Source organism: Ambystoma mexicanum, chromosome 1p, assembly GCF_040938575.1.
Source record: "Ambystoma mexicanum isolate Mex_15411 chromosome 1p, UKY_AmexF1_1, whole genome shotgun sequence".
In the NCBI taxonomy this organism is placed as follows: domain Eukaryota; kingdom Metazoa; phylum Chordata; class Amphibia; order Caudata; family Ambystomatidae; genus Ambystoma; species Ambystoma mexicanum.
Window position 1 is genome coordinate 1,027,782,104 of NC_090921.1, and position 12,319 is coordinate 1,027,794,422.

At 41.4% G+C, this 12,319-nt stretch overlaps 5 non-coding genes across 5 annotated transcripts; all 5 read right to left on the reverse strand.

Annotated features, from left to right (window-relative positions):
• Positions 1–1,813: 1,813 nt before the first annotated feature.
• Positions 1,814–1,899, reverse strand: TRNAY-GUA (transfer RNA tyrosine (anticodon GUA)). Its single transcript is given in 2 exon segments — positions 1,814–1,849; positions 1,863–1,899. It is a non-coding gene; the product is annotated as a tRNA-Tyr (tRNA).
• Positions 1,900–2,840: 941 nt separating this feature from the next.
• Positions 2,841–2,926, reverse strand: TRNAY-GUA (transfer RNA tyrosine (anticodon GUA)). Its single transcript is given in 2 exon segments — positions 2,841–2,876; positions 2,890–2,926. It is a non-coding gene; the product is annotated as a tRNA-Tyr (tRNA).
• A 1,206-nt stretch (positions 2,927–4,132) lies between these two features.
• TRNAY-GUA (transfer RNA tyrosine (anticodon GUA)) lies at positions 4,133–4,218 on the reverse strand. Its single transcript is given in 2 exon segments — positions 4,133–4,168; positions 4,182–4,218. It is a non-coding gene; the product is annotated as a tRNA-Tyr (tRNA).
• A 5,416-nt stretch (positions 4,219–9,634) lies between these two features.
• On the reverse strand, positions 9,635–9,720 carry TRNAY-GUA (transfer RNA tyrosine (anticodon GUA)). The gene is given in 2 exon segments: positions 9,635–9,670; positions 9,684–9,720. It is a non-coding gene; the product is annotated as a tRNA-Tyr (tRNA).
• A 1,206-nt stretch (positions 9,721–10,926) lies between these two features.
• On the reverse strand, positions 10,927–11,012 carry TRNAY-GUA (transfer RNA tyrosine (anticodon GUA)). Its single transcript is given in 2 exon segments — positions 10,927–10,962; positions 10,976–11,012. It is a non-coding gene; the product is annotated as a tRNA-Tyr (tRNA).
• Between the last annotated feature and the right edge of the window lie 1,307 nt (positions 11,013–12,319).

Genomic DNA, 12,319 nt, shown 5'->3' on the forward strand with positions numbered 1-12,319 from the left:
GCAAGAGATGGGGATCCAAAACACCTCACAGGAAACCAATGAAGATTCGTGTTGGACAGAAAAATAACATGGTCAAAGCCTCAAAGCAAAAGGCATCTATTTTCAGTGATGAAATATAATATAATTATAAATTGTCTGTTATTTTACTTTCCAAGTATTTTACTTTCCAAGTATTCAATAAAATGTGCATTTGGCAAAAGTCCTTCGAGACGGATTTGAACCGCCTGTTTTACCACTACAGTCCTCCGCTCTACCAACTGAGCTATCGAAGGCTTGGCAAATCAGTCTCTAGCAAGCTCAATACGAGCTTCCACTTCAACCGTCGACATTCAAACATCTCTTGCAATTCGTGCAAAATACTACAAATTTGGCTTGTGAGGTTCCCGAATTGAGTAAAAGCACATCAGTTCACAATTAAAAAAATGACCCCCTCCGCAGTCTCCCGCATGTTACTGACCACCATACTAAGGAGGAAAAGTTGAAAGGCGGCGCCTCACAGGCCCTCTCCTCAGAGTATTCATCAGCGTTCGGCCTTGACAATATTTTAATATCTTGGATGGTGTATAGTGTTCTCCCATTTCCCTTGAGAAATCAAGATTGTCAAAGGGATTCTGCTGTTTTGTCAGTTCATAGCAAGAGATGGGGATCCAAAATACCTCACAGGAAACCAACGAAGATTGGTGTCGGACAGAAAAATAACGTGGCCACAGCCTCAAAGCAAAAGGCATCTATTTTCAGTGATGAAATATAATATAATTATAAATTGTCTGTTATTTTACTTTCCAAGTATTTTACTTTCCAAGTATTCAATAAAATGTGCATTTGGCAAAAGTCCTTTGAGCCGGATTTGAACCAGCGACGAGCTATCGAAGGCTTGGCAAATCATTCTCTAGCAAACTCAATACGAGCTTCCACTTCAACCGTCGACTTGTAAACATCTCTTGCAATTCGTGCAAAATACTACAAATTTGGCTTGTGAGGTTCCCGAATTGAGTAAAAGCACATCAGTTCCCAATTAAAAAAATGACCCCCTCCGCAGTCTCCCGCATGTTACTGACCACCATACTAAGGGGGAAAAGTTGAAAGGCGCACCTCACAGGCCATCTCCTCAGAGTATTCAGCCGTGTTGGGCCTTGACAATATTTTAATATCTTGGATGGTGTAAAGTCCTTCGAGCCGGATTTGAACCAGCGACCTAAGGATGCCTGTTTTACCACTACAGTCCTCCGCACTACCAACTGAGCTATCGAAGGCTTGGCAAATCAGTCTCTAGCAAGCTCAATACGAGCTTCCACTTCAACCGTCGACATTCAAACATCTCTTGCAATTCGTGCAAAATACTACAAATTTGGCTTGTGAGGTTCCCGAATTGAGTAAAAGCACATCAGTTCACAATTAAAAAAATGACCCCCTCCGCAGTCTCCCGCATGTTACTGACCACCATACAAAGGAGGAAAAGTTGAAAGGCCGCGCCTCACAGGCAATCTCCTCAGAGTATTCATCAGTGTTCGGCCTTGACAATATTTTAATATCTTGGATGGTGTATAGTGTTCTCCCATTTCCCTTGAGAAATCAAGATTGTCAAAGGGATTCTGCTGTTTTGTCAGTTCATAGCAAGAGATGGGGATCCAAAATACCTCACAGGTAACCAACGAAGATTGGTGTCGGACAGAAAAATAACATGGCCACAGCCTCAAAGCAAAAGGCATCTATTTTCAGTGATGAAATATAATATAATTATAAATTGTCTGTTATTTTACTTTCCAAGTATTTTACTTTCCAAGTATTCAATAAAATGTGCATTTGGCAAAAGTCCTTCGAGCCGGATTTGAACCAGCGACCTAAGGATGCCTGTTTTACCACTACAGTCCTCCGCTCTACCAACTGAGCTATCGAAGGCTTGACAAATTGTTCTCTAGCAAACTCAATACGAGCTTCCACTTCAACCGTCGACTTGTAAACATCTCTTGCAATTCGTGCAAAATACTACAAATTTGGCTTGTGACGTTCCCGAATTGAGTAAAAGCACATCAGTTCCCAATTAAAAAAATGACCCCCTCCGCAGTCTCCCGCATGTTACTGACCACCATACTAAGGGGGAAAAGTTGAAAGGCGGCGCCTCACAGGCCATCTCCTCAGAGTATTCAGCCGTGTTGGGCCTTGACAATATTTTAATATCTTGGATGGTGTAAAGTCCTTCGAGCCGGATTTGAACCAGCGACCTAAGGATGCCTGTTTTACCACTACAGTCCTCCGCACTACCAACTGAGCTATCGAAGGCTTGGCAAATCAGTCTCTAGCAAGCTCAATACGAGCTTCCACTTCAACCGTCGACATTCAAACATCTCTTGCAATTCGTGCAAAATACTACAAATTTGGCTTGTGAGGTTCCCGAATTGAGTAAAAGCACATCAGTTCACAATTAAAAAAATGACCCCCTCCGCAGTCTCCCGCATGTTACTGACCACCATACAAAGGAGGAAAAGTTGAAAGGCCGCGCCTCACAGGCAATCTCCTCAGAGTATTCATCAGTGTTCGGCCTTGACAATATTTTAATATCTTGGATGGTGTATAGTGTTCTCCCATTTCCCTTGAGAAATCAAGATTGTCAAAGGGATTCTGCTGTTTTGTCAGTTCATAGCAAGAGATGGGGATCCAAAATACCTCACAGGTAACCAACGAAGATTGGTGTCGGACAGAAAAATAACATGGCCACAGCCTCAAAGCAAAAGGCATCTATTTTCAGTGATGAAATATAATATAATTATAAATTGTCTGTTATTTTACTTTCCAAGTATTTTACTTTCCAAGTATTCAATAAAATGTGCATTTGGCAAAAGTCCTTCGAGCCGGATTTGAACCAGCGACCTAAGGATGCCTGTTTTACCACTACAGTCCTCCGCTCTACCAACTGAGCTATCGAAGGCTTGACAAATTGTTCTCTAGCAAACTCAATACGAGCTTCCACTTCAACCGTCGACTTGTAAACATCTCTTGCAATTCGTGCAAAATACTACAAATTTGGCTTGTGACGTTCCCGAATTGAGTAAAAGCACATCAGTTCCCAATTAAAAAAATGACCCCCTCCGCAGTCTCCCGCATGTTACTGACCACCATACTAAGGGGGAAAAGTTGAAAGGCGGCGCCTCACAGGCCATCTCCTCAGAGTATTCAGCCGTGTTGGGCCTTGACAATATTTTAATATCTTGGATGGTGTATACTGTTCTCTCATTTCCCTTGAGAAATCAAGATTGTCAAGGGGATTCTGCTGTTTTGCCAGTTCATAGCAAGAGATGGGGATCCGAATCACCTCACAGGAAACCAATGAAGATTGGTGTTGGACAGAAACATAACGTGGCCACAGCCTCAAAGCAAAAGGCATCTATTTTCAGTGATGAAATATAATATAATTATAAATTGTCTGTTATTTTATTTTCCAAGTATTTTACTTTCCAAGTATTCAATAAAATTTGCATTTGGCAAAAGTCCTTCGAGCCAGATTTGAACCAGCGACCTAAGGATGCCTGTTTTACCACTACAGTCCTCCGCTCTACCAACTGAGCTATCGAAGGCTTGGCAAATCATTCTCTAGCAAACTCAATACGAGCTTCCACTTCAACCTTCGACCTGTAAACATCTCTTACAATTCGTGCAAAATACTACAAATTTGGCTTGTGAGGTTCCCGAATTGAGTAAAAGCACATCAGTTCCCAATTTAAAAAATGACCCCCTCCGCAGTCTCCCACATGTTAATGACCACCATACTAAGGGGGAAAAGTTGAAAGGCGGCGCCTCACAGGCCATCTCCTCAGAGTATTCAGCCGCGTTGGGCCTTGACAATATTTTAATATCTTGGATGGTGTATAGTGTTCTCTCATTTCCCTTGAGAAATCAAGATTGTCAAGGGGATTCTGCTGTTTTGCCAGTTCATAGCAAGAGATGGGGATCCAAAACACCTCACAGGAAACCAATGAAGATTCGTGTTGGACAGAAAAATAACATGGTCACAGCCTCAAAGCAAAAGGCATCTATTTTCAGTGATGAAATATAATATAATTATAAATTGTCTGTTATTTTACTTTCCAAGTATTTTACTTTCCAAGTATTCAATAAAATGTGCATTTGGCAAAAGTCCTTTGAGCCGGATTTGAACCAGCGACCTAAGGATGCCTGTTTTACCACTACAGTCCTCCGCTCTACCAACTGAGCTATCAAAGGCTTGGCAAATCAGTCTCTAGCAAGCTCAATACGAGCTTCCACTTCAACCGTCGACATTCAAACATCTCTTGCAATTCGTGCAAAATACTACAAATTTGGCTTGTGAGGTTCCCGAATTGAGTAAAAGCACATCAGTTCACAATTAAAAAAATGACCCCCTCCGCAGTCTCCCGCATGTTACTGACCACCATACTAAGGAGGAAAAGTTGAAAGGCGGCGCCTCACAGGCCATCTCCTCAGAGTATTCATCAGTGTTCGGCCTTGACAATATTTTAATATCTTGGATGGTGTATAGTGTTCTCCCATTTCCCTTGAGAAATCAAGATTGTCAAGGGGATTCTGCTGTTTTGTCAGTTCATAGCAAGAGATGGGGATCCAAAATACCTCACAGGAAACCAATGAAGATTGGTGTTGGACAGAAACATAACGTGGCCACAGCCCCAAAGCAAAAGGCATCTATTTTCAGTGATGAAATATAATATAATTATAAATTGTCTGTTATTTTATTTTCCAAGTATTTTACTTTCCAAGTATTCAATAAAATTTGCATTTGGCAAAAGTCCTTCGAGCCAGATTTGAACCAGCGACCTAAGGATGCCTGTTTTACCACTACAGTCCTCCGCTCTACCAACTGAGCTATCGAAGGCTTGGCAAATCATTCTCTAGCAGACTCAATACGAGCTTCCACTTCAACCGTCGACTTGTAAACATCTCTTGCAATTCGTGCAAAATACTACAAATTTGGCTTGTGAGGTTCCCGAATTGAGTAAAAGCACATCAGTTCCCAATTAAAAAAATGACCCCCTCCGCAGTCTCCCACATGTTAATGACCACCATACTAAGGGGGAAAAGTTGAAAGGCGGCGCCTCACAGGCCATCTCCTCAGAGTATTCAGCCGTGTTGGGCCTTGACAATATTTTAATATCTTGGATGGTGTATAGTGTTCTCTCATTTCCCTTGAGAAATCAAGATTGTCAAGGGGATTCTGCTGTTTTGCCAGTTCATAGCAAGAGATGGGGATCCAAAACACCTGACAGGAAACCAATGAAGATTCGTGTTGGACAGAAAAATAACGTGGCCACAGCCTCAAAGCAAAAGGCATCTATTTTCAGTGATGAAATATAATATAATTATAAATTGTCTGTTATTTTACTTTCCAAGTATTTTACTTTCCAAGTATTCAATAAAATGTGCATTTGGCAAAATTCCTTTGAGCCGGATTTGAACCAGCGACCTAAGGATGCCTGTTTTACCACTACAGTCCTCTGCTCTACCAACTGAGCTATCGAAGGCTTGGCAAATCAACTCTAGCAAACTCAATACGAGCTTCAACTTCAACCGTCGACTTGTAAACATCTCTTGCAATTCGTGCAAAATACTACAAATTTGGCTTGTGAGGTTCCCGAATTGAGTAAAAGCACATCAGTTCACAATTAAAAAAATGACCCCCTCCGCAGTCTCCCGCATGTTACTGACCACCATACAAAGGAGGAAAAGTTGAAAGGCGGCGCCTCACAGGCCATCTCCTCAGAGTATTCATCAGTGTTCGGCCTTGACAATATTTTAATATCTTGGATGGTGTATAGTGTTCTCTCATTTCTCTTGAGAAATCAAGATTGTCAAGGGGATTCTGCTGTTTTGTCAGTTCATAGCAAGAGATGGGGATCCAAAACACCTCACAGGAAACCAATGAAGATTCGTGTTGGACAGAAAAATAACATGGTCACAGCCTCAAAGCAAAAGGCATCTATTTTCAGTGATGAAATATAATATAATTATAAATTGTCTGTTATTTTACTTTCCAAGTATTTTACTTTCCAAGTATTCAATAAAATGTGCATTTGGCAAAAGTCCTTCGAGCCGGATTTGAACCAGCGACCTAAGGATGCCTGTTTTACCACTACAGTCCTCAGCTCTACCAACTGAGCTATCAAAGGCTTGGCAGATCAGTCTCTAGCAAGCTCAATACGAGCTTCCACTTCAACCGTCGACATTCAAACATCTCTTGCAATTCGTGCAAAATACTACAAATTTGGCTTGTGAGGTTCCCGAATTGAGTAAAAGCACATCAGTTCCCAATTAAAAAAATGACCCCCTCCGCAGTCTCCCGCATGTTACTGACCACCATACAAAGGAGGAAAAGTTGAAAGGCGGCGCCTCACAGGCCATCTCCTCAGAGTATTCATCAGTGTTCGGCCTTGACAATATTTGAATATCTTGGATGGTGTATAGTGTTCTCCCATTTCCCTTGAGAAATCAAGATTGTCAAGGGGATTCTGCTGTTTTGTCAGTTCATAGCAAGAGATGGGGATCCAAAATACCTCACAGGAAACCAATGAAGATTGGTGTTGGACAGAAACATAACGTGGCCACAGCCTCAAAGCAAAAGGCATCTATTTTCAGTGATGAAATATAATATAATTATAAATTGTCTGTTATTTTATTTTCCAAGTATTTTACTTTCCAAGTATTCAATAAAATTTGCATTTGGCAAAAGTCCTTCGAGCTGGATTTGAACCAGCGACCTAAGGATGCCTGTTTTACCACTACAGTCCTCCGCTCTACCAACTGAGCTTTCGAAGGCTTGGCAAATCATTCTCTAGCAAACTCAATACGAGCTTCCACTTCAACCGTCGACTTATAAACATCTCTTGCAATTCGTGCAAAATACTACAAATTTGGCTTGTGAGGTTCCCGAATTGAGTAAAAGCACATCAGTTCCCAATTAAAAAAATGACCCCCTGCGCAGTCTCCCGCATGTTAATGACCACCATACTAAGGGGGAAAAGTTGAAAGGCGGCGCCTCACAGGCCATCTCCTCAGAGTATTCAGCCGTGTTGGGCCTTGACAATATTTTAATATCTTGGATGGTGTATAGGGTTCTCTCATTTCCCTTGAGAAATCAAGATTGTCAAGGGGATTCTGCTGTTTTGCCAGTTCATAGCAAGAGATGGGGATCCAAAACACCTGACAGGAAACCAATGAAGATTCATGTTGGACAGAAAAATAACGTGGCCACAGCCTCAAAGCAAAAGGCATCTATTTTCAGTGATGAAATATAATATAATTATAAATTGTCTGTTATTTTACTTTCCAAGTATTTTACTTTCCAAGTATTCAATAAAATGTGCATTTGGCAAAAGTCCTTTGAGCCGGATTTGAACCAGCGCCCTAAGGATGCCTGTTTTACCACTACAGTCCTCCGCTCTACCAACTGAGCTATCGAAGGCTTGGCAAATCAACTCTAGCAAACTCAATACGAGCTTCCACTTCAACCGTCGACTTGTAGACATCTCTTGCAATTCGTGCAAAATACTACAAATTTGGCTTGTGAGGTTCCCGAATTGAGTAAAAGCACATCAGTTCCCAATTTAAAAAATGACCCCCTCCGCAGTCTCCCGCATGTTACTGACCACCATACTAAGGGGGAAAAGTTGAAAGGCGGCACCTCACAGGCCATCTCCTCAGAGTATTCAGCCGCGTTGGGCCTTGACAATATTTTAATATCTTGGATGGTGTATAGTGTTCTCTCATTTCCCTTGAGAAATCAAGATTGTCAAGGGGATTCTGCTGTTTTGCCAGTTCATAGCAAGAGATGGGGATCCAAAACACCTCACAGGAAACCAATGAAGATTCGTGTTGGACAGAAAAATAACATGGTCAAAGCCTCAAAGCAAAAGGCATCTGTTTTCAGTGATGAAATATAATATAATTATAAATTGTCTGTTATTTTACTTTCCAAGTATTTTACTTTCCAAGTATTCAATAAAATGTGCATTTGGCAAAAGTCCTTCGAGACGGATTTGAACCAGCGACCTAAGGACGCCTGTTTTACCACTACAGTCCTCCGCTCTACCAACTGAGCTATCGAAGGCTTGGCAAATCAGTCTCTAGCAAGCTCAATACGAGCTTCCACTTCAACCGTCGACATTCAAACATCTCTTGCAATTCGTGCAAAATACTACAAATTTGGCTTGTGAGGTTCCCGAATTGAGTAAAAGCACATCAGTTCACAATTAAAAAAATGACCCCCTCCGCAGTCTCCCGCATGTTACTGACCACCATACTAAGGAGGAAAAGTTGAAAGGCGGCGCCTCACAGGCCCTCTCCTCAGAGTATTCATCAGCGTTCGGCCTTGACAATATTTTAATATCTTGGATGGTGTATAGTGTTCTCCCATTTCCCTTGAGAAATCAAGATTGTCAAAGGGATTCTGCTGTTTTGTCAGTTCATAGCAAGAGATGGGGATCCAAAATACCTCACAGGAAACCAACGAAGATTGGTGTCGGACAGAAAAATAACGTGGCCACAGCCTCAAAGCAAAAGGCATCTATTTTCAGTGATGAAATATAATATAATTATAAATTGTCTGTTATTTTACTTTCCAAGTATTTTACTTTCCAAGTATTCAATAAAATGTGCATTTGGCAAAAGTCCTTTGAGCCGGATTTGAACCAGCGACGAGCTATCGAAGGCTTGGCAAATCATTCTCTAGCAAACTCAATACGAGCTTCCACTTCAACCGTCGACTTGTAAACATCTCTTGCAATTCGTGCAAAATACTACAAATTTGGCTTGTGAGGTTCCCGAATTGAGTAAAAGCACATCAGTTCCCAATTAAAAAAATGACCCCCTCCGCAGTCTCCCGCATGTTACTGACCACCATACTAAGGGGGAAAAGTTGAAAGGCGGCGCCTCACAGGCCATCTCCTCAGAGTATTCAGCCGTGTTGGGCCTTGACAATATTTTAATATCTTGGATGGTGTAAAGTCCTTCGAGCCGGATTTGAACCAGCGACCTAAGGATGCCTGTTTTACCACTACAGTCCTCCGCACTACCAACTGAGCTATCGAAGGCTTGGCAAATCAGTCTCTAGCAAGCTCAATACGAGCTTCCACTTCAACCGTCGACATTCAAACATCTCTTGCAATTCGTGCAAAATACTACAAATTTGGCTTGTGAGGTTCCCGAATTGAGTAAAAGCACATCAGTTCACAATTAAAAAAATGACCCCCTCCGCAGTCTCCCGCATGTTACTGACCACCATACAAAGGAGGAAAAGTTGAAAGGCGGCGCCTCACAGGCAATCTCCTCAGAGTATTCATCAGTGTTCGGCCTTGACAATATTTTAATATCTTGGATGGTGTATAGTGTTCTCCCATTTCCCTTGAGAAATCAAGATTGTCAAAGGGATTCTGCTGTTTTGTCAGTTCATAGCAAGAGATGGGGATCCAAAATACCTCACAGGTAACCAACGAAGATTGGTGTCGGACAGAAAAATAACATGGCCACAGCCTCAAAGCAAAAGGCATCTATTTTCAGTGATGAAATATAATATAATTATAAATTGTCTGTTATTTTACTTTCCAAGTATTTTACTTTCCAAGTATTCAATAAAATGTGCATTTGGCAAAAGTCCTTCGAGCCGGATTTGAACCAGCGATCTAAGGATGCCTGTTTTACCACTACAGTCCTCCGCTCTACCAACTGAGCTATCGAAGGCTTGACAAATTGTTCTCTAGCAAACTCAATACGAGCTTCCACTTCAACCGTCGACTTGTAAACATCTCTTGCAATTCGTGCAAAATACTACAAATTTGGCTTGTGACGTTCCCGAATTGAGTAAAAGCACATCAGTTCCCAATTAAAAAAATGACCCCCTCCGCAGTCTCCCGCATGTTACTGACCACCATACTAAGGGGGAAAAGTTGAAAGGCGGCGCCTCACAGGCCATCTCCTCAGAGTATTCAGCCGTGTTGGGCCTTGACAATATTTTAATATCTTGGATGGTGTATACTGTTCTCTCATTTCCCTTGAGAAATCAAGATTGTCAAGGGGATTCTGCTGTTTTGCCAGTTCATAGCAAGAGATGGGGATCCGAATCACCTCACAGGAAACCAATGAAGATTGGTGTTGGACAGAAACATAACGTGGCCACAGCCTCAAAGCAAAAGGCATCTATTTTCAGTGATGAAATATAATATAATTATAAATTGTCTGTTATTTTATTTTCCAAGTATTTTACTTTCCAAGTATTCAATAAAATTTGCATTTGGCAAAAGTCCTTCGAGCCAGATTTGAACCAGCGACCTAAGGATGCCTGTTTTACCACTACAGTCCTCCGCTCTACCAACTGAGCTATCGAAGGCTTGGCAAATTATTCTCTAGCAAACTCAATACGAGCTTCCACTTCAACCTTCGACTTGTAAACATCTCTTGCAATTCGTGCAAAATACTACAAATTTGGCTTGTGAGGTTCCCGAATTGAGTAAAAGCACATCAGTTCCCAATTAAAAAAATGACCCCCTCCGCAGTCTCCCACATGTTAATGACCACCATACTAAGGGGGAAAAGTTGAAAGGCGGCGCCTCACAGGCCATCTCCTCAGAGTATTCAGCCGCGTTGGGCCTTGACAATATTTTAATATCTTGGATGGTGTATAGTGTTCTCTCATTTCCCTTGAGAAATCAAGATTGTCAAGGGGATTCTGCTGTTTTGCCAGTTCATAGCAAGAGATGGGGATCCAAAACACCTCACAGGAAACCAATGAAGATTCGTGTTGGACAGAAAAATAACATGGTCACAGCCTCAAAGCAAAAGGCATCTATTTTCAGTGATGAAATATAATATAATTATAAATTGTCTGTTATTTTACTTTCCAAGTATTTTACTTTCCAAGTATTCAATAAAATGTACATTTGGCAAAAGTCCTTTGAGCCGGATTTGAACCAGCGACCTAAGGATGCCTGTTTTACCACTACAGTCCTCCGCTCTACCAACTGAGCTATCAAAGGCTTGGCAAATCAGTCTCTAGCAAGCTCAATACGAGCTTCCACTTCAACCGTCGACATTCAAACATCTCTTGCAATTCGTGCAAAATACTACAAATTTGGCTTGTGAGGTTCCCGAATTGAGTAAAAGCACATCAGTTCACAATTAAAAAAATGACCCCCTCCGCAGTCTCCCGCATGTTACTGACCACCATACTAAGGAGGAAAAGTTGAAAGGCGGCGCCTCACAGGCCATCTCCTCAGAGTATTCATCAGTGTTCGGCCTTGACAATATTTTAATATCTTGGATGGTGTATAGTGTTCTCCCATTTCCCTTGAGAAATCAAGATTGTCAAGGGGATTCTGCTGTTTTGTCAGTTCATAGCAAGAAATGGGGATCCAAAACACCTCACAGGAAACCAATGAAGATTCGTGTTGGACAGAAAAATAACGTGGCCACAGCCTCAAAGCAAAAGGCATCTATTTTCAGTGATGAAATATAATATAATTATAAATTGTCTGTTATTTTACTTTCCAAGTATTTTACTTTCCAAGTATTCAATAAAATGTGCATTTGGCAAAAGTCCTTTGAGCCAGATTTGAACCAGCGACGAGCTATCGAAGGCTTGGCAAATCATTCTCTAGCAAACTCAATACGAGCTTCCACTTCAACCGTCGACTTGTAAACATCTCTTGCAATTCGTGCAAAATACTACAAATTTGGCTTGTGAGGTTCCCGAATTGAGTAAAAGCACATCAGTTCTCAATTAAAAAAATGACCCCCTCCGCAGTCTCCCGCATGTTACTGACCACCATACTAAGGAGGAAAAGTTGAAAGGCGGCGCCTCACAGGCCATCTCCTCAGAGTATTCATCAGTGTTCGGCCTTGACAATATTTTAATATCTTGGATGGTGTATAATGTTCTCTCATTTTCCTTGAGAAATCAAGATTGTCAAGGGGATTCTGCTATTTTGCCAGTTCATAGCAAGAAATGGGGATCCAAAACACCTCACAGGAAACCAATGAAGATTCGTGTTGGACAGAAAAATAACGTGGCCACAGCCTCAAAGCAAAAGGCATCTATTTTCAGTGATGAAATATAATATAATTATAAATTGTCTGTTATTTTATTTTCCAAGTATTTTACTTTCCAAGTATTCAATAAAATTTGCATTTGGCAAAATTCCTTCGAGCCGGATTTGAACCAGCAACCTAAGGATGCCTGTTTTACCACTACAGTCCTCGGCTCTACCAACTGAGCTATCAAAGGCTTGGCAAATCAGTCTCTAGCAAACTCAATACGAGCTTCCACTTCAACCGTCGACTTGTA